Below are 27,653 nucleotides of genomic sequence, written 5' to 3' on the forward strand. Positions count from 1 at the left end.
ACTTGTCTGTTAAATCACATTTCAAAATTTCTGTATGGAAGTGTTTCTGAAACAGCACAATTTTGATTTTCCATTAAGCTTCCTCAGAGGGGAGGTTGACTGCATATATCTGCTTCCCAAATTATTCTTTTTCAAAAGGAGGCCGTGGGCAGTCAGAGCACATAATGGGAGCTGTGTAATGGGAGTTACGAGGGCTAAAAAGAACCTCTAAACAAATTATACTTTTTTTAAAAAGCCATAGAAAAAAATAACCCAAACAACAAAGAAACAAAAGCCATTAGTCTCATTAATTTCATAGCATTCCTGAAATAACTGACAGTAGCAAAGGGACCAGCACTGATGAAGTATTGCCCTGATAAGGAGCTAAAAGGCATGTTGCAGAGAGACATGGAAAATTAATTTATCACTTTCTTCTTTGCAAGGAGTGTGAAGCTGTACTCTTTGCACCTGTGGCTAATTACTGCAGCCCTAAATTGAGGTTATGAGGAGGAAAAAGGAAAAATATGCCCAAGAGAAGAGTCTGGACTGCAGAAAAGAGAGAACGGATACATGGATGCATGGATGGATGGATGGATGGATGGATGGATGGATAGATGGATGGATTGATAGATGAAATAGATGATAGATAGATAGACAGATGATAGATAGATGACATCTAGATAGATGATTAAATAGATGAGATAGATACATACATAAATACATACATAAAACATACATACATACATTGGCTGGCTGACTGACTGACAAATCTAGGAAAAGACTGATGGAAATCCCGGCCTTTGTGAAATGTATTGTGTTTAAATAAAAAGGTTTTGATAGCAGGGGGGTTGCAGGGGTGGATTCTTTGGGAACACAAGCTCCCTTTTCAGCTGGCTCCAAGATGGACTTGCCACTCTTCAGAGCTGAGCAAATGAGCAATGTTGGTGGTGCCTTTGTGATAACGTATGGGAAAAATGGCTAAAAATGCTATTCAGTGAGAGAGGGGAATGAGAAAAATGTGAGAGAAACAGCCCTGCAGACACCAAGGTCAGTGAGAAAGAGGGAGGAGGTCCTCCAAGCACCAGAGCTGAGATTCCTCTGCAGCCCATGATGAAGATCCAGGTGAGGCCCCTGTGCCACTGCAGCACATGGAGGTCCATGGTGGAGCATGGTGGAGCTGCACATGGAGGTCCATGGTGGAGCGAGCCCATGAAAGCCCATGGTGGAACAGGCTTCTGTCAGGAACAGTGGCTTATCGAGAGGAGCCCATAGGATCATATCTTCCTGAAAGGTCATTGAGAGACACCAACACACACTTGAGCTGTCTGTTCCTTAAGGACTGTAGCCCATGGAAAAAAAGCACTCTGAACCAATCCTTGGATCCAATGGGAAAAACGCACCTTGGAGAGGTTGATGCAGATCTGACTTTGTCCTGTGGCAGGGACACCACACTGGAGCAGGGGAACAGCATGCGGAAGGAGCTGCAGAGGTGAAATGTTATGGGCTGACTACAAGTCCCATCCATCCCCCTGCAGTGCTCAGGGAGGAAGCAGTGGAAAGGTCATGAGGGAAGTTGAATCTGGGAGGAAGGGAGGAGCAGGTACATGGTGATTTTAAATTTATTTATCACCATCCTATTTTTGTATTAATTATCTAGAAATTAAATGAGTTTCACCAAGAAAAGTCTTTTGCCTGTGAAGGTACATGGTGAGTGGTCTCTCTGTCTGTATCTTTACCCATGAGTTTTTACTGTATTTTCTCCTGTCTTGATGAGGAAGAGTGAAATAGTTTCTTGATGGGCTCATGGTGGTAAACCATGGTCAATCCACAACATTATATCAATTAAAACCTTGCAAATTGGCTTCAGAGGCTCTGTCTTAGTGGACAGGGAAGAAAAGACCTGAGGGATAAATTGTCTCTTTCAGCTGACTCACTGGAAAAGCCAGATAGGTAGGAAGTTCCAACTTCCCTACCCTACCTGTCTGAAGACAGCCTCCATGAGGACAGGTCTGTGCCCCCTTAGTCCCTGTTTCCCACATATACCAAGCGAGCACAGAGAATGTCTGCACTGCTGCATATCAAGAGTATGTTCTACAAGCAGACTTGCAGCTCTCAAAGGGTTATTGCTTCTTACCTTACCTGGAGTTTGGGTATGTTTGAAGACTTTTTTTGTAGTTTCTGCCTTGCAGCAGGTGTCATGGATAGAGCCAAGGATGAGAGTACTCCAGAAGGGTTGCACAAAAGTGCAGTTTGGTAAAACTTAAATTTCACTGAAAGACCATTTTGTCCATAACCAGCAGTAGATGGTGGGTGCTGAGGGAAAAGCAAAGGATAAGGCAAGCATGGAGCTGTCTTTCCTCCAACTACTGATGATCTGCAGCTCAGGAAATGCCAAAGCCAGAGCAGGTTTCTGTACGTCTAGGAATCATCAAGGTTCCCTTTATAGTCAACAGAAATAATTAGACTTTTCTAAGGCCTAATTATCTCACCATACGGCAGCTATTTGAAATCTGTCAAATTAATCATTCCCTAGGAGGACTTATTTCTTTCCTGTGACTGTAAGGAAGAGAAGGTGGAAACGAGCTCACATGCAGATGTTGGCCCTGGAGACAGAGATGACTCCTGTAGCTGTAGGTATGCAGACAGGAGGGTGGAGATAAACCTTCCTGGAACCCAAAATGTTCAAATCAGAGCAGAGCTTGCAGTATAATTATTTCTGATGGTCTTCCTACACGGGTGTAAAAACACAAGGCAGATTTTAAAGACATCCTTGCCTTGAGCATATCAGAGAAAAACTGGTAAAAATAGGCATATACTGTCTACAGAAAATATATAAAATATCTCTATAAAATAAGTGGGGAACAAATGTAAAATTGGCAGAGTATCCTGTGAGGAGTACACAACTGTGCTATTCCTTGAACTTGCATGGGGGGCATGACAGGGATCTGTGTTTCATAATTCATCTGAGACTTTGTCTGCACTCATGGCAGAGAAGAGATCAGACATCTTCAAACTCTCCTGTTCTATTAGTAGTTCCTCTGATCAGCACTAGTTTCCCTTCACTCCCTCCCTCCTTTTCTCTGTGTACTTCATGAGAATTAAAGAGTAAAATTCCCTCTTTCTTAGCTCTGAGCTGCAGGAGGGCTCACATTCCCAGCCAAAGGATGCACAGTATGGGGGTATGCTCTGCTGATCTTCTCCTTTTGAATGGCTTTTGAAAGCTGATGATGTGATTTGAGTAGAATTTCGCTCTAGGACTTTTCAGGATCTGCTGTCTGGTGAGTTTTGTTCTTGGGTGATTAGAAAACAAATATTTGGAGCCAGGTGGCTTGTTGCAGAAAAAAAATGTTGATATAAATGAGGAAAAAGAGCAATTATTTTAAAGTTTGCTTTCTCTCCTGTGGCTAATTCACCCAATTATAAACTGATGACTGTTTGCTTGGTTCAGGAAATGGGTCAATGAAAGGTTTCCTACAGGCATGAAGAAAAACTTGCACTTACTTTAGATAAAGAAAAACAAGGGGAAAAAAAAGAAAAAGAAAAAGAAAAAAAAAAGAAGAAAAAAAAAAAGTTCCACCAGAAATTGTCAACAGAGAAAGTGCAGACAGTTCAGCATTCCTGGCCTCCAGAGATCTCACTTACAAAATAAGCTCTTGAAGTTTGAAACTATCCTTTAATTGTGTCTTTGGGAAATGCCTGAAACTCTGGATTCCCAACCCACATATGAACTTTTAGGTAGTTGCAATGTGGGAATAATGTGACAACAAATTAAGTATCTGCATTCTTGTTGGACAGTGTAAATGGGATTCAATTAACTGAAGTGAGACTTTTGTTTGCCTTCAGCTTTGACTGGCAAAGCAAGACTAACTTGATTAGTCCAGAGGCAAATGCCACACTGGGGTGTGTGAATAGGATGAGTGGCTTTGAGTTGAATGCTTGTTAATATTTTCTTGGTTTCATTCAAACATAAAAAATCCAAGACAGTAAGAAAAAACAAAAAAAATTAAAGAATATTTCTCTGGCATGATTCAAAAAGCTTGGCTAGTTTTCAAGTGAATGCAACAATAATGCAAGCCCATAAGAGCTGAACAGAGAAGGGACTAAATGTGAAGAGGGTGAGAAACAATACGCTCCCTCCCCATGGTTTCAGCTGCCACCTTTGCTTCCCCCGTACCAACTCTCACTCTGCACAGGTCATTCACAAGTTTGCCTCAAATCTATTCACCTCTGTAAAAGTCATGTGTACAGAGTTAAACTCTTGTAGTTCATTAAAGCACACCAAGGTGAAGATAACTGTAATTGTACATAATTAACTTCTTTCTCCCTGTTCCTTAACAGTTGAGATTATGGATGTTGTTTCCATGGTTTGCAGTAATGAGGCCTGAACTCTCACTTTCTTAAAAAATAGGCTATAATAAGGCAGATGCTAGATGGCTGCAAAAAAAATTTTCAGGATATCTGTGTCTGTGCAGATAATTCCACCTTCCAGTGAAGGTGGGAGGTTTCTTCTCCACAACTATGTTTTTCAGGGTAGACCCAAGTAGATCCAAGTTGATCATGATAAGGCATCATAGAAATGGGTAGTTTAAGCAGCTGAATTTACTTAAAATTACTGAAATCTACTGCATACACCTCAAAGTGTCAAGAAGCCATAACAAAATCCCATAGCTACTATGAGAAAATAAGTAAGTAAAGGAACCACTGAAGATGTTGCTGTGTGTTGTATCATTATTTTGGGTTCCATCTAGACTACATCTGTTGGCATAGAGCAAAGCACAGACATTCTTATTGCTTCTAAGAGTAGGCACACCATACATCAGTGTGCCTGTCTCTTGTGATTCAACCACCATTGCTATCAGAGGGTACCTGCTCCAGAGCAGTAGAAATTGTGGGCTCTTCCTCTGAGCTCACTGACTGGCCAATTTAGATAGCTTATCTTCTTCCTGATCCTCTTCAAGGTCTTTTAAGTCAAAACAAGATCATTAAACATTTAATTTGACATTTATTACTTTTAAATATTCATAAGAAATTGAATATTAAGGACACACCTCCTGCAGAATTCAAGCCTGACTGAACCTCTTGTTCTATACATGTGAAAGCCAAGGTAGGAACACCAGGCAGAGCTGTGGTATGTTTTGCACGGATTCTTTTTGTGACTAGAAGAAATTAACTTCCTGTCTTCTGTAAGAGCAAATGGGGCAGCTGGAGTTGTGTCCTTCCCTAATGAGATCACCTGGTGGTATCCAGCTAGGAGATCTTTCGGACCACAGAAGTTCATTTACACACCACTAAAACCACAGCGTACTTTGCTGTGTTGTTGGTGGGCTTCCAACGCACAAGGGTCTTTTGGCTAGCACAGAACCTAAACCACAATACAATCTGGAATCTGGGCATAGGAAGTTAAGTAAAAACCCTAAGGCTTCCATAATTTATGCTGGCAAACAAATTAATTACTGGAATACAAATGTTACATAAAGCCTAATTTGCCTTCAACCCAACCCCAAGCAAGCTACATCAAATGCTATGATGAAATGAGGACGGAATCAAGGAATCAAGATGCTGAAATTATCTCTCTGTCTCTATTGAAACATTTTCCATGTGACTGTATTCTTCTACTCTGTTTTCTTATTATCACTCTTTTAGTACTGTCATATTATCTAGCTCATTAAGAAGTATTTCCCCCTCATTGTAAAACCAGCACTCACATGCCCAATAGCTTTTTCATTGCAATAATACTAAAAAAAGGATAGTTAGAAAAAATGCATTAAATAATATCACAATTTTTTTTATCTGATGAGCAGAAGACTGTTTAAATGAGTGGAATGATACTCTCCAGATTAGAAAATGTGTGTTCTAAGCAGTGGAGAACAAGATGGGTTCATACTAGAGTAAGCATGTAAACTGAATATTATTAATCCTGAAAGCTGACTCTAACAACAACAGAAAACAAAAAAAAAAAAAAAAAATTCTACTTCTAAAGTTGTTTGTTGTCATCAGATTATAGGATTCTCTGTAAGATTTCAAAACCTTTTCAAATAACTTCTGCAAATAAAGTTCCAGATAATTCTGGTAAGGACGATTTTACAGGCAGCTATTTGGTTTTAGCACATAACTATATGTAATTTGTCTAAATATTTTGTTAATTGTTTATATTCTTAACATGCTGCAGTGTGTGCATTCCTTTTCAGCATTTTCCCATTCATCCTTTAAATAGGACAGAAAAAAGTTATGTCTGGGTTCCTCTTGCAGATAAACGCCTTTTGTACATGTAATTTAATTCCCCTGGCTTAAAACACACCAAGTTACAAACCATGTGCATTCTTCAGGGAACACATAAACGCCCACATGCAGAATATATCAGACTCAATTACTTTAAAATAATCCTGCAATTTTTCCTGAGCAATGACAGATTCTTATTTTAAAAAAACCCTACAAAAAACCAACAATACCAAACAAAACTGTTCCCAGGAAACATTTTGATAAGAGCTTTAAGTTGATTACTTTTTATATCCAGTGTCCTGTTTGGCTGATAAGCTCCCAATCTCTATCCTTTCACATTGTTTTATCTTTCTGTTCTGAACTCATCTACTCAATGTCATCTTACAGTTGCCAGCATGATGGTGGTGGTGGAGGGGGAGCAGAGAAAAAACGTGAGGGTGGCACAGTCCAGCACCGAGTCAGAGATTAGGGGTCAGTCTGCCCACACAGATAACTGCTACACTCTCAGGAATTAAATTTGTTAATCTTTGGAATGCTGTTCATCTTTCATTAATCATATAAGCTATAACAGAGCCTTTGATCTAAATGCAGTGTAGCCAGAAACCTGCTGCTTCTTTTGGCTCTGATTTATGAATTTGAGTTGTCAAGAGGAGTGCCCTCCCTCCTGCTCTTAAACCTGTCTCCTAACAGCATCCAACTCCATTTGCAAAGAAGTGAGGTGATTTCATGGCTAAGTCGTTGTGCTGGTGTTTCAGCAGTCTGGATTTGGTGCCCAGCCCTTGGCAAATGCTGCCTGCCACTAACAGCAGAAAGGTAATTCTGTTGATTGACAGGAGTTTATTCACTGCTGATCTCTGCTGGACAGTATCTGAAGTGCTTTGTTTGGTAGGGTCACCTCTATCAACTTGGCTCTGACAAAAGCATGCTATTCCCAAAAGAGTATTGAGTCCTGTGCTGGTTTTATATCAATTCCAAAATGCATGGCTTCCTTAATGCACAATTGGAATTGTTTGCTGCTCTGTATTTTGTCTGTATTGTAAATATGAATAGGTATGAAATCATGGTGAAATTAAATCACAGGATCTCAAACACCATTGGCACTCCAAATACAGCAATTATATTATGGATTGATGTGGATTGTTGACACACTCAAAAATGCAGTAAATTCAGTAGCTAGTAAAAAAGGAAAAAGGAAAAAAAAACAACCAAACTCACTGTATGTGCACCTATGCCACAAAATCCCTGCAGATATTATCTTGGAACAGCTTTGCTGGCTTCTGAGCACTCAAAACTTGAAAGGGACCATCCAGCTCCCCAAAAAGTAGCCACAGCACAAAGCTTGACAGAGTTCAAGAAGCATTTGCACAATGATCTCAGGTACATGGTGTGATTCTGGGGGCAATTCTGTTCTGGGCCAGAAGTTGGAGTTGATGATTTTTCTTGGTCCTTTCCAACAGAGGATATTCTATCATTCTGTAATTCTGTGATTCCAGCCCCATCACTGATTCTGCTTTTTTTGAAATGTGCAGTTCACCACACATAGGGCAGGATGAGAGGGTCAAGAAGATTACGTGATTGGAGAGGGAGAGAAGGTAGCATAGAAATTTGAGGAAGAAAAAGTAGTACAGAGTACAGGAAGAAAAGTAGTACAGAGATGTGTGACAGCACCAAATGAACTGAGCTGGTGCCTTTCAACATGTATGCTGAGATGGAAAATGATCTGAGAGTCTCTCAACTCATCAGCTTCTGACACCCATAGGATGCTCCACTCCTCCTTGTGCACTGTCTGCCATCTTCATGAACCTTCAGTCTTGTCTCCTGTTCCACCAGAGGCAAACTCTATATTCCAAACTTTGCCCCTTAACTGTGAGCTATTATCATAGGTTTTATCTCCAGTCTTTCTTGTATAGATAGATGTATTGTTCCTCTAAGACTGAATCTTGATATTTAATTCTGTATTTTGAACTATCTTCTTTATAGAGTCACTTCTTTGATCATATTCAGCAGCTACAATAAATAGAGGTCCTTCCTGGAACACTGGTTCATGGAAAATATATATGTGTGCATTCTCTTACGTTTTTCAAGTAATATAATCAATATTAATTCTTGTACTGCAAAGTAGGATTTATTCTTCACTGTGAATGGAATGGAATATGAGTTTCAGTAAATCTTCTCTATTTCTGTACAATACAACAAAAGCCAAATTAAACTACAGCTTTCAGAATTTCTGAAGATTGTATAAAAAGAATATATAAAAACTTAGAAAAAAATGTCTGTTTCAAAAGTGTCAAAACATAATTCAACATGTTTAGAGTGTCCTTGTAGAATAACAGATAAAGAGAAAATGTAATCAATTGATTCATGACACAGAGTTGGGATCATCAGGTTTACACTTTGCTCTGACACCATTTGTCTGAGTGACTTCTGGTGAAACCAGTCTGTTTCCCCATGACCCAGAGTAGCTGTGTGCCTACAGTACCCAGCAGTTGTGAAGATCATTTCTACAAAATGCTTGGGTAAACGCAGAGGCATAAGAGTCCTGTAAGGTTGGCAGTGAGTTTTTTTGCAGTTTGCCTGAATCAAGGAGAGACAAAATGATGTGAAGAACAGAGATGTTGAAAATCCTTTTGAGGGCTGATTGCATTCTGCTTTTTATGTTTATAGCTCCTTCAGATTTGGAAGAATCTAAGGGATAGGTTGATTTAAAAAAAAATATCTGAAGTATATTCATTAGTCAGGAAAGAAATTTTCTAAATGTTCAGATGCACTGACTTAGTGTTTCTTTTACTGATTCAGCAGCCTAAGCCCATGTGCTTGGAATATGCTTATTTTTCATCTCTATTTTCTACTACAGTCTTTCTCAAGTAATCATTCGCTATGAAATTATTGATCTTCTATGAGACTAAGGTAAAATCCAAGATGGGAAACTAGGAGTTGCTGTAGTAAAGAATGTGAGAGGACAAAGAATAAAAAGGTTGTGATTTTGGAGGTGAAAATGCCATTTTGAAAAATGAGATAATTGATAAGATACAATTGCTATTCATAGGGATAATGATTTACTTTTCATCTTTACATAAGGGTTTCATTGGCAACAGGGGATGACTGACTCTCAGTGGCAGCGTGGTTAGTGTCAGTGTTGTGTCACCCTGGTTCACGGACCCCAGTCCATTAATATTATTCCCTCTTCCCTAAAAAACAGTTTAAAATTGCTGAAAAATTGCAATAAGTTCTATGAAACAATGAAATTTGTTAAATTCCACCAGTTTCCTCTTTAGAAGGACAAGGTCCTGAATAAAATAATGAAAATTGTGGCTGGGGAAAAAAATCTCATAGAATGATGGAATCACAATGATTTGGGTTGGAAGGGATTTAAAGATTGTCTGTTTTCAATCCCCAACCCTGCCTGTTTTGAAACAAAAATTAGCCTTTTTTATTTTCTGAAATTTCTATTTGCCCCTTTTGCGTACCCCCCAGGCACTTCTCATGTAAATTTCAGCTTCAGAAAAAATAGAGATAGTAGTGTCTTCATGGAAATGACAGACAGCAATGTTTAAATCTCTGCTTGTAGCAGAGTCCTTGTTAGACGGTGGGAAATTCACTCGGTCTCTCTCCTGGTACATGGTACATGGTACATGTTAAATAATCAGAGGTGAAGCCTAGGCAATTACATCCAGAAAATGTTCAGGCACCTAATAGCTTACACTGAATTTTAGTGGTGACATCCTTTGGAGCCATTCAGAAATCAAATCAAACGACAAGATGTTGACACTGCACAGAGCAGAGTGGCACAGGGAGACCTGACTTGGAAAAGTGCATGGAATCTGAGGTTTCTAGGCTGTTTCAACACTGTGGCCTGCCCACAGTAATAAGTTTATTTCATACATACAGTGCAGCTAGGAATGCATCCATGTGATTCACAGGACCAGAGCAGAAACTACAGTGAGGGCTACTTGCTCCTGGCAAGTTCTCACGTCCTTGAGTCACATGATTTACCTCTGGCCATCTGAAACTTCATTTCATGGAATCACGTAGAGCTGTAGAACCACAGAAATCCTGAGCTGGAAGGGACCCATAAGGATCACTGAGTTCATCTCCTGGCCCTGAAGAGGACAACCCCAGGAATCACACTGTGTGTTTTCTTCCTGCCTGTTGGTGTACTTTCAGCAGGGAGCTAGAGCACAGCCTAATCTGTACTCAGGGCATCCTACAGATCTGTGAATTGTGTTTTCAACAAGGGAAGTAATTTAACACAAGTCTCCCACTTGCTGAACCAGGCTGAAGTTGGACATCACCCTTGCTTATCTACTTGTCCACAGCAAAGAAATCACAGAGGTGTTAAAGTATTGGAGACAGTTTCGGCACCAAATTTCAGTATCACATTGGCCGAGGCCAGCAGTGGTGTGTCCAAGAGGCAGGAGTTGAAATCTTACAGCAGACTTTCTTTTTGGCTCATGCAAGCCTCTTCTGGCCCAAAGTTGTGAATTTTATCATTATGGATTGAATTATGCCTGGCATGGTTTGAGATTTATTTTTTTCCTGTAAGACTTTTAAGATAGATAGAAGCTTTGAAAAGCCAATAGCCAAAAAACAGCAAAATAAGTCATTAATTCTTCTTTTAAAATTTATATTATTAGTGGTATTCTGTCTTATTATGCTGTTTATTTTTTTGCTTTATTCCAAGTAGTCACTGAGTGAAAGTACTGAATAATGCATAAAACCAGAGGAATTCTGCTGGAAAGCAATTTATTCAGTGGGGGGAATATAGAGACAAAAGTTGGTCGTTCCATGTGTTGGATACACTCTAGAATTATTGTTGGAAGGAGACTGGGTCACCTCCTTTAAGCCTAATGACAATGGAGCTAGAGAAATGCCTGACTAAATATGGTGATGAGGCAAGCTCTGTTGTTGGAGACTGAGTAAACACAAAACCAAAGCAAAGCTCTGGGAGGGCATCTTAGAAAAATCCAGCTATTAAGCAAATAATTACCAGGAAAGAAGTACTGTCAATACATTACTCTTGAAAGCTGAAACAGAAAGGGAGATGAGAGATATGTTCCTCTTCTATCAAATGTATTAAAAGGGATACTTTTCTGAACTGTGGCTGAATACAGTCTTGTCCTCTAACACAAATGTGCAGACTTATGGAAGATAAACTGAAATGGCAGCAGGCTTATTGTAACTTAAATGAGTAAAAAGGTTTTGTAACACTGCCCTTAAAGAAGCATGGAATATAAAGGAACGCACAGTGAAGACTTGCTCTGAGCTGGATTGGAGTGGGCTGCACTAATCTGTGTTTAAGTGCTGAGCTAGGAACGTTCAGTGATCAGCTCTGTCGCATGACTCTCAGGAGGCTGAAGCTGATCTCAGCTGGTTAATAGCCACACTGAAATTGGAGTGTGGGCCATTGTAAAATGCTCTTCATTGCTTACTTCTAGCAAGACAAATGATGCTTTTTTTCTTAATTTGCAAGTGATTTTTGATGACAAGAAATATCTGAGGCTGACAGAACTGAGACTTTCTTGCATCAAGATTAATCTGGCAGAAGGTGAAGGCAGGCTGACAAGAGAAATACGGAATATTTTGAATCACTATTTGCAAAATTAGTAAAAAGAATAAGGCTTCTTATAACAGAAAGCGATGGCCTCTAGGGAGTATTTTTTGGAGTATGGTCCTATTTTACCCTGTTTGCCCTCACATGTTAACAGAGAAATGCCATGTGAGATACCAAACCTCTTAGGCTGGCTTTATAGTAACTGAAAGTATTTCTCCCTCTTGCCTCTTCTGAGAATATTTTTATAGAATTTAAATACTCCTAGAAAGAAGTATGCCTTTAATTAAGTCAGAGGATCTGGCCATGAGTTTGAAAATTGAATTATTTTAAAATATTGACATGCAACAGATGTAATTGAAGTGTTAACATATTTACATGGGGTTGTTGGTTCTAGTGTTGTTACAGTTTTCTGTAAGCACTACTTATACTAGGAATTGTGTTTACAAAACAATTTGTTATTTTGATTTCTCAGACAAAAATAATTAATAAATGTCACTAGACCTTATCAGAGCCAAAGAGGAGTTCTGAAGGTTGCCCTCTTCAGGTATCCAAGTCTGACCTGTGAATGTCGAGCCATCCAAGTTCATCAGTGTTTTAAAAATGTAACCTCCTGTAAAGCAAGCCATAATTTTAAATTCCCACTTTTTATCACTCACTAAATTGCATCCTTTGTAGGAGAGTCAAGATGTAGCAAGACTAAAGCTAAACTCTTCTACCCTCCACAAATAGCATGGCGAGAGATAATTAAACTCAAATCAGTTGTTCGTTCACTGAACCACAGGAAGACATTCAGCCTTGGGGGACTTTTTTCCCTGACTGTAGCCACATGAAATTTAAGTATCTTATCTAGTCAGAGGAGATAGAGAGAGAAATGTAACTCTGTAGGACAGTATCTCACATTGGACAGAGCTGGTTGTCTGTATGTAGCTATCTCTCTCCATTATCCAGTTTGGATTAGATTATTTCTCTGATAAGTATGTCTAAAGACTTTGGATGTGTTGACTTGAGATGCTGCTGAGGGACTAGCATAAACTACTAGGCATAAGATTTGCCTCCCCTAATTTCAGATATCTGCAGTGTAGTATGTAAGCTGGTTGACTGGATCCCTCCAGAGTGAGTCAAGAAAATCAAAATTTGTTTTAAGTGATTCTGCTTCTGGAGATGTGATTCCTCTAGATGAAGTCAGAGAAGTAAAAAAGAAGCACATATTGGCTAACTCAGATGAAGATATCTGCACATTGTGGAAGTTTTTGTTTAGGCAAATATTCCTCTTCTGGAGCCATATCTATGTTCTCTAGATAACAGACTACAGTAGATAACTCTCTGCTTTCAAATGCAGAATTTAAATAACACACAAACTGTGCTTGTTTTGGTAGTTCAATAAAGCTGTTATCCCTCGTGTAAAGGCTTTATCATGTAATTTTGAATTCATGCTATTTGTTCAATAGATTGTGACATATCCTCATGCTTACAGCCTGTGTCTGTACTGGAGTACATGTAAGCACACAGTGCCCAATACACAGGCCTAGCTGTGCTTTAACATACAAATAATGTGAATTCTGCAGGTCACTATTTTCTAAAGTGCAATTTAATCAGGACATTATTTAGCAATGAGAAATATCTTGAACATGTGTAGCCAGTGTCTCAGAGACATTTCTTCACTGCTTTCATGCCAGTCTAAGACTCATGGTACTTCTTTACACAGCTCGAAGTACAAAACAGGGAAACAGTAGATGGCATCTTAATGCAGAATTGATTTTTCCTGCTACTGTCCCAAGCTCCAGAGGTAATGTCTAGAACAAATAAATAAATAAATAAATGTCTAGAACATTTCTATGAAATCATGTCTAGTTGTTCTGCTTGACTAAGTTACAGGTAGTCGCCAGTCACCAAGGCACTTGCTCTCACAGCATAACAGCAGTGAAAAGCCACAGGAATGCTGTTTTTAGTGTAGTCTATAGAAAATCACTTTCACTTGGGGTGAACTTTGGGTTCCACAAAAGTGATTTAACCATTGCTGAGGTCAATGGGACTAAGTTTTCACCTTCTTTATCTCTTTCCCTGTCCCTGCAAGTGTAAGACCCTAAATGAGTATGTTAATTATTTTTTGCTTAGGGCTTTGGAGAGGCTGTGTACCTCCAAAAGGCTCATTAACAGTGGCAAACACCAGAGATGTGTCTTCAGCCCTGGAAGCACAACTGCTGTTCCTTCTCATCCATCAGCTGTAGTCTTTCCAGCATCATCTGGGTCACCTGAGTTGTTCAGCAGCTGTACTTCCATCTAATAAAATTCATGCTTCTGTGGCAGATATTTATCAAAATCCTCCTGCCATCCTTATTTCAAACTTCAAAAACATTTAAATCCGGTTTTTCTTCTTAATGTTGTACTGGGAGAGGGGGATAAGATTAAAGTGAGAACCCAAACTATCTAGAAAAGGGGCACAAGCAAATAAAATTCTGTGGCAGGGGGTAATAATTATGGTAGTAAAATATATTTCTAGAAGAGCTTCAATTTTACGTATTAGATCCGGGAATTAATATACTCCTCTGCAGCCACGTTCCTGAATCCTGGGAGCAAGGCTGCTTGCAGGAGGTACTCAGGAAGCCCTTAGCTGGAGCAAGGCTCATGAGAGCTGTACAGTGTTCCAGCATTTCCCCCGGCACCTCCTTCTCTTCTGATACTACAAAGGGTCTCATTGGGTGTTTGAGTGAAAAGTGCTGGGCTGGAGATGACAGAGTAAAAGACAAAGAGAGAAAGAGCTTGCCAAGCTCAAGGGAGTATATAAATATATTATAAAGCTCTGGAACACTCAATAATTAATCCTGAGCAAAGTCTCTCTTTATATTTTTTTTTTTTCTTGTGGAAAAAACAACAAAACAAAGGCTTTGGAATTCCCTCCCCCCACTAAACTCAGCCACTAAAGCAAAAGGGTGTTTGTTTTAAACCTTGACATACATAAAATTATCTGCTATTCACTCACATATCATAGAAAGGTTTGGGTTGGAATGGGCCCCACAGATCATCCAGTTCCAACCCCCCACCATGGCCAGGGACACCTTCCACTGGACCCGGTTGCTCAAAGCCCCATCCAACCTGGCCTTGAACACTTCCAGGGATGGGGCTGCCATAGCTTCTCTGGGCAGCTTGTTGCAGCTTCTCACCACCCTCACAGTGAGGAATTCCTCCTAATATCCAGCCTGAACCTTCACTCTTTTTGTTTAAAACCATTCTCCATTATCCTATTACTGCATGCCTTTGTCAAAACTCTCTCCCTGTCTTTCATATGTCCTGCTTCTCCTTTGAAACTTTTCTTAACCCATAAGAAGAGACCAACTTGCCTCCTACTTTTAGTTTTCCCTCACACAGTGCTGTACAGGTTTTAATCAGGATTTCTGGAGCAATCCCAAACACTGTTTGTCCTTGTTTCCCCATGCAGTTCAGCCTCCTGCAGTGGCCCTCACTTTTAGCCACACGCGCAGCGGGTGATGTCTGTATCAACCTTTTTTGCTGCTGAACCACCTGGGTCATCTTATTTTCCATTCTCTGTCTTAGCTTTGTCTACTTCGTTTAACTACAGGGTGATAAGGCTGCAGGATGTGTCTTATTGTAGCTTCTCCCAAGGCAGATCCAGACAAGCCAATGTGGTTATGTGACACTGGGAAGTTTGTCAGCCGTGATGCTGCAGTGAGATATTGGAATTCAGTGTCCCTGGGCTGGCACTGGCTCCTCTTCTGAGGGTTCATGCTGGCTACCAGGAAATGCCAGAATTTAATTGGTTTTGTAGAGATTTTTCTTGTGCTGAGATATAGCAACCTCTTCCCAGGAACCGCCATTGTTGTGTCCCAATACCATGTTTGCAAACGTGTATCCACAGAAAAAGTCGCTGATGGTTTAATTAAAAATATGGATAAAGTACCAGCTCTGTGAAACGTCAGCACTCCCTCCTGAGAATAAGTTTCTCTTAACATCGGTCATGTTTATCATTTCCTTCACACTAGAAAAATGCCCTGAATTGGGTCCCTTTTATGTTCAGCAATGAGAATAAAACATAACCCTTGACCTGAAAAAAAGACGATTTTTGCAGGCTGAATACCTAAATGGCAAAAGAGTCAGAAATGAGCAGAAAAAGGAATGTTTTCAAATGTCATGTTAGATTTACAACGCCAGTACTTCTCATTCTTGCTCAGTCTTTGTTGAATCTGCCTTCCTTTTGTTTGTCCAGGGGTATGTTCTATTGTGTGTACTCAGATGATCCAGGGTTTGGAGGGAAGGCTGAAATCCATTGAGTTATTTTAAGACACAAATTCACTATGGTTAATAGAAAAGGGACCTGGGCTTCAGCTATTACTCAATTTTGTTCTCGAGATGGCCCTGTTGTATGGCTGTGTCAATGGCACATTTGCTAAATAAAAGCTTCTACATTTGAAGTGGTTTAAATACAGTAATGCCCAAAGAAATTTTAAAAGACCAAAACAAAACAAAAACCACAAACCAGATTAAAATAACATAAATAAAATTGAGTAAGATAGAATAAATAAAATGAAATTAACATAAAATAAAATCAATACAGAACAGCCTATTATTGCTGCCCAACACTCAGAGCAGGAGTTACCATTCTCCTCTTCCATCTCAAATTAGCTGGTGTCAATATAAACATAATGACATTCAGTATCCCATTAGAGATACTAAAAAAATACCTTTTCATTTTACTCACACAGCATGAATTTATACATAAAGCTTGGTAATAACTGAATATTTTTTTTTCCTTTTAGTGATGTTAGCACTGAATATAATCATTAACTTTATTTTCAGAAAATTGAAAAATAAGTTGAGGATAAGCTGATGCATTGGTTCATTCAGAAATAAGCATAGCACAATGGTATTTATTATTACGTGAGATATTAATGTAGCTGATTTTTCTGGAAGATCCTGTAGTGTAATAATCCCGAGTTTGCTGGGTTTACACCCTTTCACTCACTTTCCCAACTATAAAACATCTCTAATGAATCTTAGAGTTATTTTTGTGAAGTGTTTAGTGTTATATACTTGGGTATTTAGTGATGAGAAACCCTAATAAAAAAAAAAAGAGGTAATAGGAACAGAACACAGGGCTTCAATTCAAATAATTTCAAGGAAAAAATAAAAAGTATAGCCATTGATTGCTTTACAACTAATCCTTCAGGAAATATATGCAGTTGGAAAAATGTAAACCTCTGAGTTGAAAATTCAACCTTATTGAATATGATTATGTCAGACTGAGACTATTGGTTTTTTTTCTCACAGTGATAGCATGGTTAGCCCTGTAAAATGTGCAGCATTGATCAAAAAGTCTTTTCTACATCATGTAATGTTGCAAGTGGCATCTTGACTCCACTGATTATTCAGGACAGAAAAATAAGGAATTTTCAAAAATTTTCAAAAATAAGGAGAGCCAGAGTAATGTGTAATGCTTGCTTTTACCAAGCTTTTTATGGATTAGGGATTGTCATTTTAGTTGTGTCTTTTTCTGAGTACATTGACTGTGCTGAATAAATAATAAAATAATTACAAAGAACAAGCATCTAAAACATGAGGGAGAGCAGAAATAATGAGGAAAGAAAAGGAGGAATTGTTTTGTTACTCAGATTTATTGCCTTATTGGAATTGTGATCTTTTAGGGGTTTCCTATATGCGAAGTAAAGTGTAAATCTTTGATTTAGGCCACCAAAGGATTATTTTCCTGGTCCTGAGTATTCAGCTGAGTTGAATGAGCTAAATCAATGTGGGAATGTTTGTCAAATTACATTTGTCCTAATGAGAGAGAAAGTTCATCATGTTTGAGAGAGAGCAGAGGATGTAGACTCCAAAACATGATGGTAAAAGACAGAATTATGTTCTGCTCTGCTTCATACCCAGCCTTTATCACTGCACGATCTGAGTGCTTTCCAGTAGAGAATTTAAGCACTATGACTAACAACTGTCACATCAAGAACTGCTCTCCCTATCACTTTTCCCATCACTACTCCCCTTGAAAAGTGGGAGCACTTGATGTGCAGGAGACAGTTTAATTTTGGTAGATTTGGGGAGAGGGTGTTGTCTCTCTTTCTTTCTTTCTTTCTTTCTTTCTTTCTTTCTTTCTTTCTTTCTTTCTTTCTTTCTTTCTTTCTTTCTCTTTTCTTTCTTCTTCCTTCTTTCTTTTTCTCAGGCACAGCCAGCTCTCTAAGTTGAAAACAGATTATAAGGTCTGCAGTAGTCCTGCAGAAGTTTTTTAAATTCTCATACACTCAGTAGGTCCTAAAGTTAAAAGGTTTCTCTGTGAACTTTGAGGGAGAATGACCGCTCTTGAGTCTGATCCAGGACTCTTTGGAGCAGTGCTAACCACAGATTGAATCTCAGAAGTGTTACAATCCTGAAAATCCTGTTGGTAAAGTTGTGCATGGAATCTGGGGAGACTCTGAGGATGGGTCCAAACTTTGACGTTCATACTCAGTCCTAAAGTCCCATAGCAGTGAGGAGGAGTTTTGCTGCAGGAGGAACAGACTGAGGATTTCACAATTTGGCTTTGCTAATGATAACACTGATAAAACTCAAAGGTTTGTAGATGTTGATTCTGTTTTACTCTGTTCTCCACAGATGACAGTGCTGATGTTGGTTTGAATTGCATTTGCATTCATGAATTTCTTTCTCATTTTTATGCTCAGATAACTGGGAGCAGGACCAGTACATCTGGGTTTTAGATTTTCCCTGAAATATGGTTGCTGCGATTTGTGTTGTTGTTTTTTAAAAGAGAACTAAATATATTCAATCAGACTGAAAAAGATAAAATTATCAATTCCAGTGATTTTTAAACTTTCTCTTATTTCAGAATTGAGATCATGACTTGGACATATTCCCCTCACCTGTTTGAATTTCACTTGATTTCTCTCAGTTTCCTTTTGCAGATCTGATAGAACTTTTCTACTGACCCCATTGTGGTTTGTGGACTGGTTTTGAAAATCAGTTAACTGTCTAAATTAAGATTTGTTCAGAGATTTCTCCAGCAAGAGATTCACTGTAATGATTCTATTGAAATTTCTGCTGTATTTAATTTTTTTTTAATTTGTACCTCCAAAATGATGCCTTCATGTGAAGACCTCAGCTTTCAGATATGTATAAAAGGAAATTTTAAAATATGACCCCAGTGCAGCCTTTTAGTATCTTGTTGATATTTTCAGGAGAGCAATTAATGATTTTAGAATAGTCAGAGTTTTAGAATATTCCAAATACTGCAGTTATTTGGATCAATTATAAAGAGGAGGATGCAGCTTCCCCTCTCCTGTTCCAGGACTATCAAGAAGGTTTAGCATGAGTAAGACAGAAAGAGTAGGTGATGGTATTGGCACAGAAAAAAAGGCGTGTGCTGGATGCAGGCAGGACCCCAGGGTAGATCCCATGGTTCTGGTCCTCCAACTCCTTCCAGGGTATGTGACTTAACTCAGCATTACTGATAGCAGGTTTAAAATGTGTTACAGTGAAGAATGGAAAAATACTTGACACACTGAGTGATGAAGACTCGGGGCTGGTGGAGGGAAGAAGGCTACATAGTGAGCTGCCAGATAGGCTAGAGAAGCACAGAATTATTTCTCGCTGGGCATTTTGGTTGGAGGGAAAAGGTGGCTACACCAGCTGGCAGCTTTTTGTGATTTAGTCCCAGCTGGTTCTTCTAGCGAGGCTCCCAAAGAGACTAGAAAGCTGGCCCTGCTCACTTGAAACTGTTGTGAGTTGGCTGATATGCTCAAAGTCAAAAGAGGCTGTTCAAAAAGCAAAATTTTGGAGGCTAACATAGAAAATTTTAATAACTTCCAGGCTAAATCTCACAGCTTTGGCAGCTCAGCTCATCAGTTCTGGAGTTCTTGAGATTGGTATTCTTCCTGCCCTGGAAAAGCTTAAATGCATACTCACTGCTGTGCACTGAATGAAGCCCTACAAACATTATACCATGTATAGACTTAAAAATGTCTGTGAGTCTTTGTAGAAATGATGTCTTGAAATATAATGTCTTTAACAGAGGTGCCAGAAGTTCAAATGAGATAATTTATTTATATGTTTATATTGACAAAAAATGGAAGGAAAAAAACAAAGCATTTTAAATCATATTTTTCACTCTTTCAGTTGTTACACGGTCCCTGTCCATGGTAAGGGCATTGATCCTAGGTGATCTTTAAGATCTCCTCCAACCCAAACCAAAAATGATTTTGTTATTATTTTTATGTAGAATTTTTCTATCCATGGTTGTGTCCTATTCTTGTGATACCAATGTAGTAGAATCAGGGCTCATTCTCCTTTGAAAAAGTAGTAACCATGTTTTATTGCCTGTGTGGTTACCACTCAACCAGCACCTTTCCAGCTTGTCTCCTGTCACTTCCACTTCACTTTTAGTCCCTCTTAGCTCTGTCCAAGCTGCTGCAAATAAAGCCATCATCATTTCTGCCTGGTTGTGGCTATCCCCTTTCTTCTCCCTCCTTTTTTCACCTTTATAATCATCTGCAGGACCCAGTTGCTTCGCACTGGTTTGAAGCACATTGTTCATGAGCCCACATAACCCTCCCTACAGCATCTCACTTCAGCTCATGTTATTTCATGTGTGCTGTCTCTTGCATCTTGTTTCACTCTCGTCTCAGAGCAAGATTCAAGCACTGCATCTCCCTCTCCTCTTTCAATTGTTTGCTTTCATGCTTGTTGCTTTTCAGGGGCAATCACCCTCCTTCTTAGCAATCCTCCCACAGACACTGTTGATGTGGTAATAATTCAATAGTGCAAAAGGTGACTATATTTTATTATAGTATATATTATATATATTCTGTATTGCATTATTAATGAGAAACAAAAATCAAAATGTGCAATTACATACTTAAATATTATATATGTTATAAATTGAAGATTAAAAAATACTAAGGATGACAGCATAATTAAATCAAACTATCTCTCATTTCCTTTACCCTTTCCTCTCCCATTTCTCCAAGAACCACTCAGTCCTGCTCCTTCATGGCAAGGCAGAACTCTGTATAGGATCAGTACCAGTATGTATGGGGAAGATGCTGCAGGAGGACAAGCAAAAACACAGTGTCAAGTCCTAAGCTCTAGAATTTGGAAACTGATCTGTGAGGACACTCCTTTTTACATCCTAGGAAAATTCTGAGAGTGCCTTCTCACTTAAAGCGCCCAGATTCCTGTTGAATAAGAGTCATTGCTTGTCCATCTGTTTGCTTTTTTTTAATTAGTAAGACTGACAAGAAGCTGCCTGCCACATTTTTTGTTGAATTCATTCTATTTATCATGGGTTGGCTGCAAAGCAACTCCCTACTTCAGTCAGATGGAGAGACCTGGCAGATGGGACATCTTTCAAGTCATTTTTACATGTGTCTGTGAGTATATGTGGTCAGAATAACCTTCACTGTGTCACTTTTATTTAAACACTTTTTTTTTCCACCTATGACTGTAATATATTGAAAATAATACAACTTAAATTATTCCACAAATACAAACTCATTTTCATAGCCTTGATGCCTTTTAAATATGTCATCAAAGTTTATTTTGCTAGCAATAAAACCATAAAATGTGATAATTTATGGAAGCAGCAGTGTCAGTGTATGAAATTAAGGAATATGTGGTGAATGGTATCAACAAGAGAACCAAGTTGTAGCAAACATCCCAATTTTTTATTATTTGGAACCCTGTCAGGCTCTGCCCTAAGGCTCTGACACAGCAGCTGTAGCTACTTAGTAATGCTGAGAATGGCCAGTCTGCCCAGAGGCTTTCATTTTAGATTCCCCTCTATTGGTAGATTTTTTTTTTCCTTTATGCAAGACATTTGTTGCAGTGAAGTTTTCCACTTGACTCTACCTAGTTTTATGTCCTTGGTGAGGAGCACAGGGTAGTTTGCAATTGTGGTCCTTCCCCACCCTCCTTTAGTGACAGCCTAGACATCTTTAAATTGCACACAGTCCTTCCAGGCTGCTGACAGAAGCAGAAGGATCCTTTGGATACCTAAAAAATACATGAATGTGATGTTGTAGGTATGTACACATCTACTCACAGTGCCACAGCAGGTCTGTACATACATGTTCTATTAAAAGGAATCAACATAGTAATTACTTGTAAAATACATAGTGGGGATCAGGAGAAGAACACCTTTTCCATTCAGAGCCAACTGTGACAGAATGCAAACACAAATCAGTTTATTTGGCTGAGCAGAAAGCTGATAGGTCATCTTTTTTTTCAACTGCAGATATAGATAAAAGTCACAGAGATAAAGATTATTACCTTGAGTTGCTGAGAAGAATCTCATTGCAGCTGACCTGGAAGTCCCAGGGTGATTTGTCCAGTGGAAATTCAAAATCTTTTGTGCTCTTTTCATTTTGTAAAATAATAGTGTATTTCACTTATATGTGGTGGCTTATGGATGAAAGAAAAAAAAAAAACTAAAAACATTAGCATATCTCTTCATTCTTAAAAGTGTTTCCAATAGATCTATCAAAAGCCTGTTTGCAGTATTTGAAACTCCAATAGCAGGTTCTACATATACAATTTCAGTCCTTTTTTTGCTATGCTGTTCTTAAATATACTCATCACTGTCAAATCTGGTTTAAACAAATCAAAACAAGGAAACAAAAATCTAATCAAATGAATTACTGAGGATAAGCTACAGTAGATAAGGACTTTTTGCATAGTATACCTGTTATGCCATATCAAAATAATTAATTCATACTTAGAGAGTTGTATAAGTTTTTGTCTGAGCATTTTCCTTCTATCCAACAAGAAAAAAGGATCATACATTGCTACTTGTGAAACTTGGTTTTGTCACAGTGGATGAATGGAGTAACAGATTATTTTAAGATTACTGATAGATACAGGTGAAAAAAAGAAGCAAAAAATTAAGTTATATGTGTACACATATATACTTATACACTTGTGTGTACACATACACACATATATACATAAGATAAATATTTATTTGCTTTTTGTCTTCCAAACAAACAGTGGAGGAAAATAAGGGTTGTAATTGAAATATTTCTGATAATATTTAAAACTCCATTATTGCTAACATCCAAAATTGTCAAGAGTAGCTATGATGTTTGAGGAAAATTTTAGCTACATTTACATTGAGTCAAGGACTTTGCAGGTTCTCACATCATCCCATCTGTGGGGAGTCTGCAGAGGGGCAAGCAGCTGGGAGGAGACTGAGCTGGAGCAGCTGACTCCAGCTAGCTAAAGAGATGTGATGATAATTTTCCCAGGGAAGTGATGGAGTCATCATCCCCGGAGGGACTTAAAAGACCTTTAGATGTGGCACTTGGGGACACATCTAGTGGTGGGCTTGGCAGTGCTGGGTTAACCATTGGACTCAGTGATCTGATAAGTCCTTTTCAACCTAACAATTATGTGATTCTAAACCTGGATTTGTTTGGGGTACCTCAGCCCATAAGTATAATGGTATTATAAAACTGACATGACCTTTTTGCTTTCAAAAGTTCATTCTGTAAATGTAGCTTGAGATGCACTTTCTTCAAGACTACAAAAACAAGCTGAATGTAGCAGATACTTGGCATATTTTTAATCACCACTTCTTAGACATTAAATATGAAAATTGTATTATTTGAAAATGTGTTATCTGCTATGGTTAAACAATACATTTTCAAGATGTACTAATCTTTGTCGATGCTAAATAGATGATGATTAAAAAAGTCATCATCAACACATCAGGCAGTTTTCTGGATAGATGTGTTTTTCTAGTGTGGGCTGAATCATTAAGTATAAACCATTCTGTATCCAAGGAGAAGAAAAAGGATGGGAATTGTAATTTTTACAGATGCAAAACAGTTTTGAATGAGAATCCATATGATGCTCTGCCCTCTTTTCCGGCAAGGCAGTGTGGAGACATGGGGCAGTAATCTACTATGTGGGGAGTAGAAGTGCTGAGCATCTCTTCCCTGAGCCTGTGGGACACAGGAGAGCTCCAGCCAAGGCACCAGGACAGGCAACTGCTGCTGCACACAGACAGCAAAGGTGGGGTTAGAACGAGGCACAAGCCCCTTGGTCTTTGCCCCGTGCAGAAGTCTCTCACCCATTGCAGGAGAATCAGGGACAGGTCAGGAACAGCTATTTTCTTGGATTATTACCTGGATGTGTCTGGAGGTCTGGGGTCAATGAACTTGAGAAAACCCAGTTTAGTGCTGGGGAATGGATGGGCTGCCAGAGCTTCAGCAGCAGGAAGGACACGCTCAGTACCTCCCAGCTACATCCTTCAGTGACATAGCTGTCCACAGGAGACCTCACACTCTGGTACATCTCACCTTCAATTTTGTGTTATCCAGTAGCATAGTGCCTACTCAGTAACTTCTGTGTCAATTTTACAACCTTTGCCTGTGTGTGTTTTGCTTTTCAAATGAATGTGCTGTACCTCAGACTTGAAATAAAGAGTTTAACTGATGAAGGGCTACCATGAAATCTAGACACATTCTTTGAGGACCTAATCATGCTACTGTTTCAGTATGAATTTGGAAGTTTCTGCTTCCAAACATGGGCTGGTACAATTTGTTTGGTTTTATTTGTTCTAAATAAGTTCTTTACAACTGCCTGAAAGGAGGTTCAAGCAAGATGTGTGTCACTTTCTTCTTCCAATAAACAAGCAATAGGACATGAGGAAAAGTCCTTAATTTGTGCCAGGAAAGGTTTAGGTTGCATATTAGGAGAAACCGTCACAGAAAGGTTTCTCAAGCACTGGAAGAAGTCTGCCCAGGGAAGTTGTTAAGTCACCAGTCCTGGTGGTCATTTAAGTGATATGTATGTGTGGCACCTGGGGACATGTCTTGGAGGTGGGCTTGGCGCTTGACAGGGATGGGTTAATGAGTGGACTTGGTCATCTTAAACGTCTTCTCCAACTTAACTGTTTCTAGGATTCTGTGAGATTAAAGATCGATTTACAGTCAGAAAGCTCTTCCTTCTCTCAATGCATATAACCCATGACCATGTCAGCTCTGCATCATCTACTAGTATACTAAACAGATTGGGAAAGTCTGATTCCCCCTTAAAAGCATATTTCTTTATCCTAGATTATCCTTTTAAGATAATTCCCAAAATCTTGTTTTAATTAATGTCATTTTTGGAACTGTCTGGGGTTAGTGAGAACAGTCCAGGGAAGAAAACCCTCATAAGTCCTGTCAACTTAATGGCTAAGCGTACAAAGATTTTATTTGCATTCTTTCTTATAGCAACTCATAGATTGTACTATTTTTTTTTTCCTGTTGGTTATCCACAAAGAAGCTTTAGATCTGGCTGGCCATAGCCTCTCCCTGCCTTTTAAGTATGGTCTGTATCTCTGGCTTCCATGTGCCAGGATTTTGTGTTAGTCTGAATTAAAATGCACTTTTTATTAAATGTATAGCCCTTAACAAAATACTGACAAGGGTTAAGGTACCTGAGATGCTCCCTTTCTCCTAGTCTACTGAATTTTATCCCTATTGAAACTGAGTGGGAGATGAGTTTTAATGGTTTTTAGTAACTGCTTAAATTTATTTCATGATGTTCAAATGAATGCTAAACTTCATTTCCTCTCCCAAAGATGATGTAATCAGGCTGTCAAGTCTACAGCTTGGTTTGATGGTAGATAGCCTTGAGTATTGTTAATGCAAATAGTTTAATGTCACTCTGAGCCACAACCAACTTTATGAAAAAAAAAATGTTTGCTGGCTATAATGTCGGAAAAACAAACTGATCTGGCCTCCTTAGTGATAATTTAGAGAGGGAAAAAACAGCAACACAAGAAGACTTGCAACTTGCCATGAATTTCTCATTTGTACTGTCTGAATGTTGCATTTCTTTTCCCTTATACAAAAGTATAAGTGTGATCTGTTAAAACTTCACTCAAACTTCCTTTGAAAGATATTTATCTTTTCAGGAAGGCTTTTCTTCACAATAAAAATGTTCTCCAGAGGAAACATAGTTACATAAATTCAACAAATTTACAAGGTGATATGGTTAACATAGATTTTACTACCAGAGGTCCTGCTGAGGGCCATACATTTTCTCCCTGATTATGTGATTTCCTTTTTGTTCAGCATGCTCCAGTCCATTCTTCCTTCTGGTCTCTCTGTAGCTCGTTTCTCATGCTGTTGGGCTGCTGTGGGAGCTCCCATTTTCGGTGATGTAAAGCCTGTCACAAGCCGTGTGCTCAGTACTTTCGTGCTCTACAGAGTGGCTGTTCACGCTGGCACCTGAGTCTAGAGGGATGCCAGGGTTTTTTCTCCTCAGTGCATCCCGGTTTCTGCATAGCTAGAGTTTCAGAAGAAAATCCCATCTTTGCTCACTCTGCAGCCAGTCCTTGCCTTCAGGCACAGAGGAAGGTACTTAGGATGATGCACCAATTTCCAGAAGACCAAGATAGACACTATGGCTGCTCATCATTTTCAGTCTTCTCCTACCTGTTGTGTGGCAGAAGGTTTCACCAGCATATGCAGGACTTTTTTCTGGGAGTGCTTGGAGAGTGTAGATGCTGTGACGGGTCCAGTAGGACATGTAGGTAGTGCAGAGTGGGGTTAAGGACTTTCCAGTTTTAGAGAATCACACCTGGAGAAGACCACACCAGGTTTAGAGCAAAAAGGATGGTGTGTCCCTGGTGTAAACATGGCAATAAGTCTGTATTTTTTGGCTGACATAAAACAGAGAGATGTCTATAGCAGCTCTGCTAACTTGGCATGGGGTCCATTACCTTTTCAGGCTCTAATTGCTGAATCATCACTCCTTGCCTGGGGACTGCTTCCATGTAAACCAAACAGATGGACTGCTTTGGGATCCATCTGGAGACAGCTATCGCTTTTTTTTCCTATAGAACATTGTCTGAAGAATCTTTCAATTTATTTTTCAGTTCTCACTTACTACTTTTTCATGCCTGACCATTTTTCTCTTCCTCATGCATTCAGCTTCACATCTGGAAAAAGCTGCCTGACACAATATCCAGCACCTCCACAAAAATGAATGGAAGGCCAACTGCTAAAACGGGGAGGATGGGTACAAAATGAGCTCAGCATAGTTTATATTGTAATTAAAGCTATTAAAGTACTTCTGAATCCAACACCAACATTCCATATCATTTGTAGCAGCTTCAGAGTCATAAAAAAATTTGAGGCTTTACTTACAGACAGCCAGGAAACAGCATCTTCTCAAGGCCATAAATGCCTTATTGCCATCAACATGGTTTCCCTGCTCTCAGTGTTTTTCTGAACTGTATAAAAAGGGATCAATGCTGAGAAAAGCTGTACATCTTTAGTAGTCATTGACTCCCATTGAACCAAGAGCCCTTGGGTTCTGGATCTGGTTATTCACTGATCATTAAACTGGTAACAACTGTCTCTTCTCAGAATTGGTGATTTTTCTTTAAGTGCTGGCCCTCCAGTCAAAAAAAAAAAAAAAAAAAAAGAAACAGCAAAAGAACCCCAAAACTGAAACAAGGGAAAAATAAAGATAATTAATCTCAATGGAAAGAAATATTGAACTAGATTTCCTTCCTGTGAGTCCTCATTATTAATAATTTAAATATTGGGATAGGAGTACATAAACAATGAATAATAGGAAGGCAAAAGATGAGAACTGTTGTGGCACTTTTTCACTGAACAGGTCAGAAGATTAGCTATTTTGCAGCTTACTGTTCAATAGATATTAAATTCAACTCCATGCATGAAAGGCAGACTTTCCATTAATGAGCAATAAGACACAAGCCTCTAAAACATGTCTTGAAGTTATACATATATGGGATCTTATCAAAAAGCCATCTCTCTCTTTTTATTTTTTTGCTGAATCCAGTAGCAGGGTGTAGTCCCTGGTAGATCCTAGTTACATGGTTTTGCTCTGAAAATTTGATAAGGAAAAAATTGGGGAAGAGGACTCTGTT

Source organism: Pyrgilauda ruficollis, unplaced genomic scaffold (genome assembly GCF_017590135.1).
Source record: "Pyrgilauda ruficollis isolate IOZ18807 unplaced genomic scaffold, ASM1759013v1 scaffold60, whole genome shotgun sequence".
NCBI lineage: Eukaryota > Metazoa > Chordata > Aves > Passeriformes > Passeridae > Pyrgilauda > Pyrgilauda ruficollis.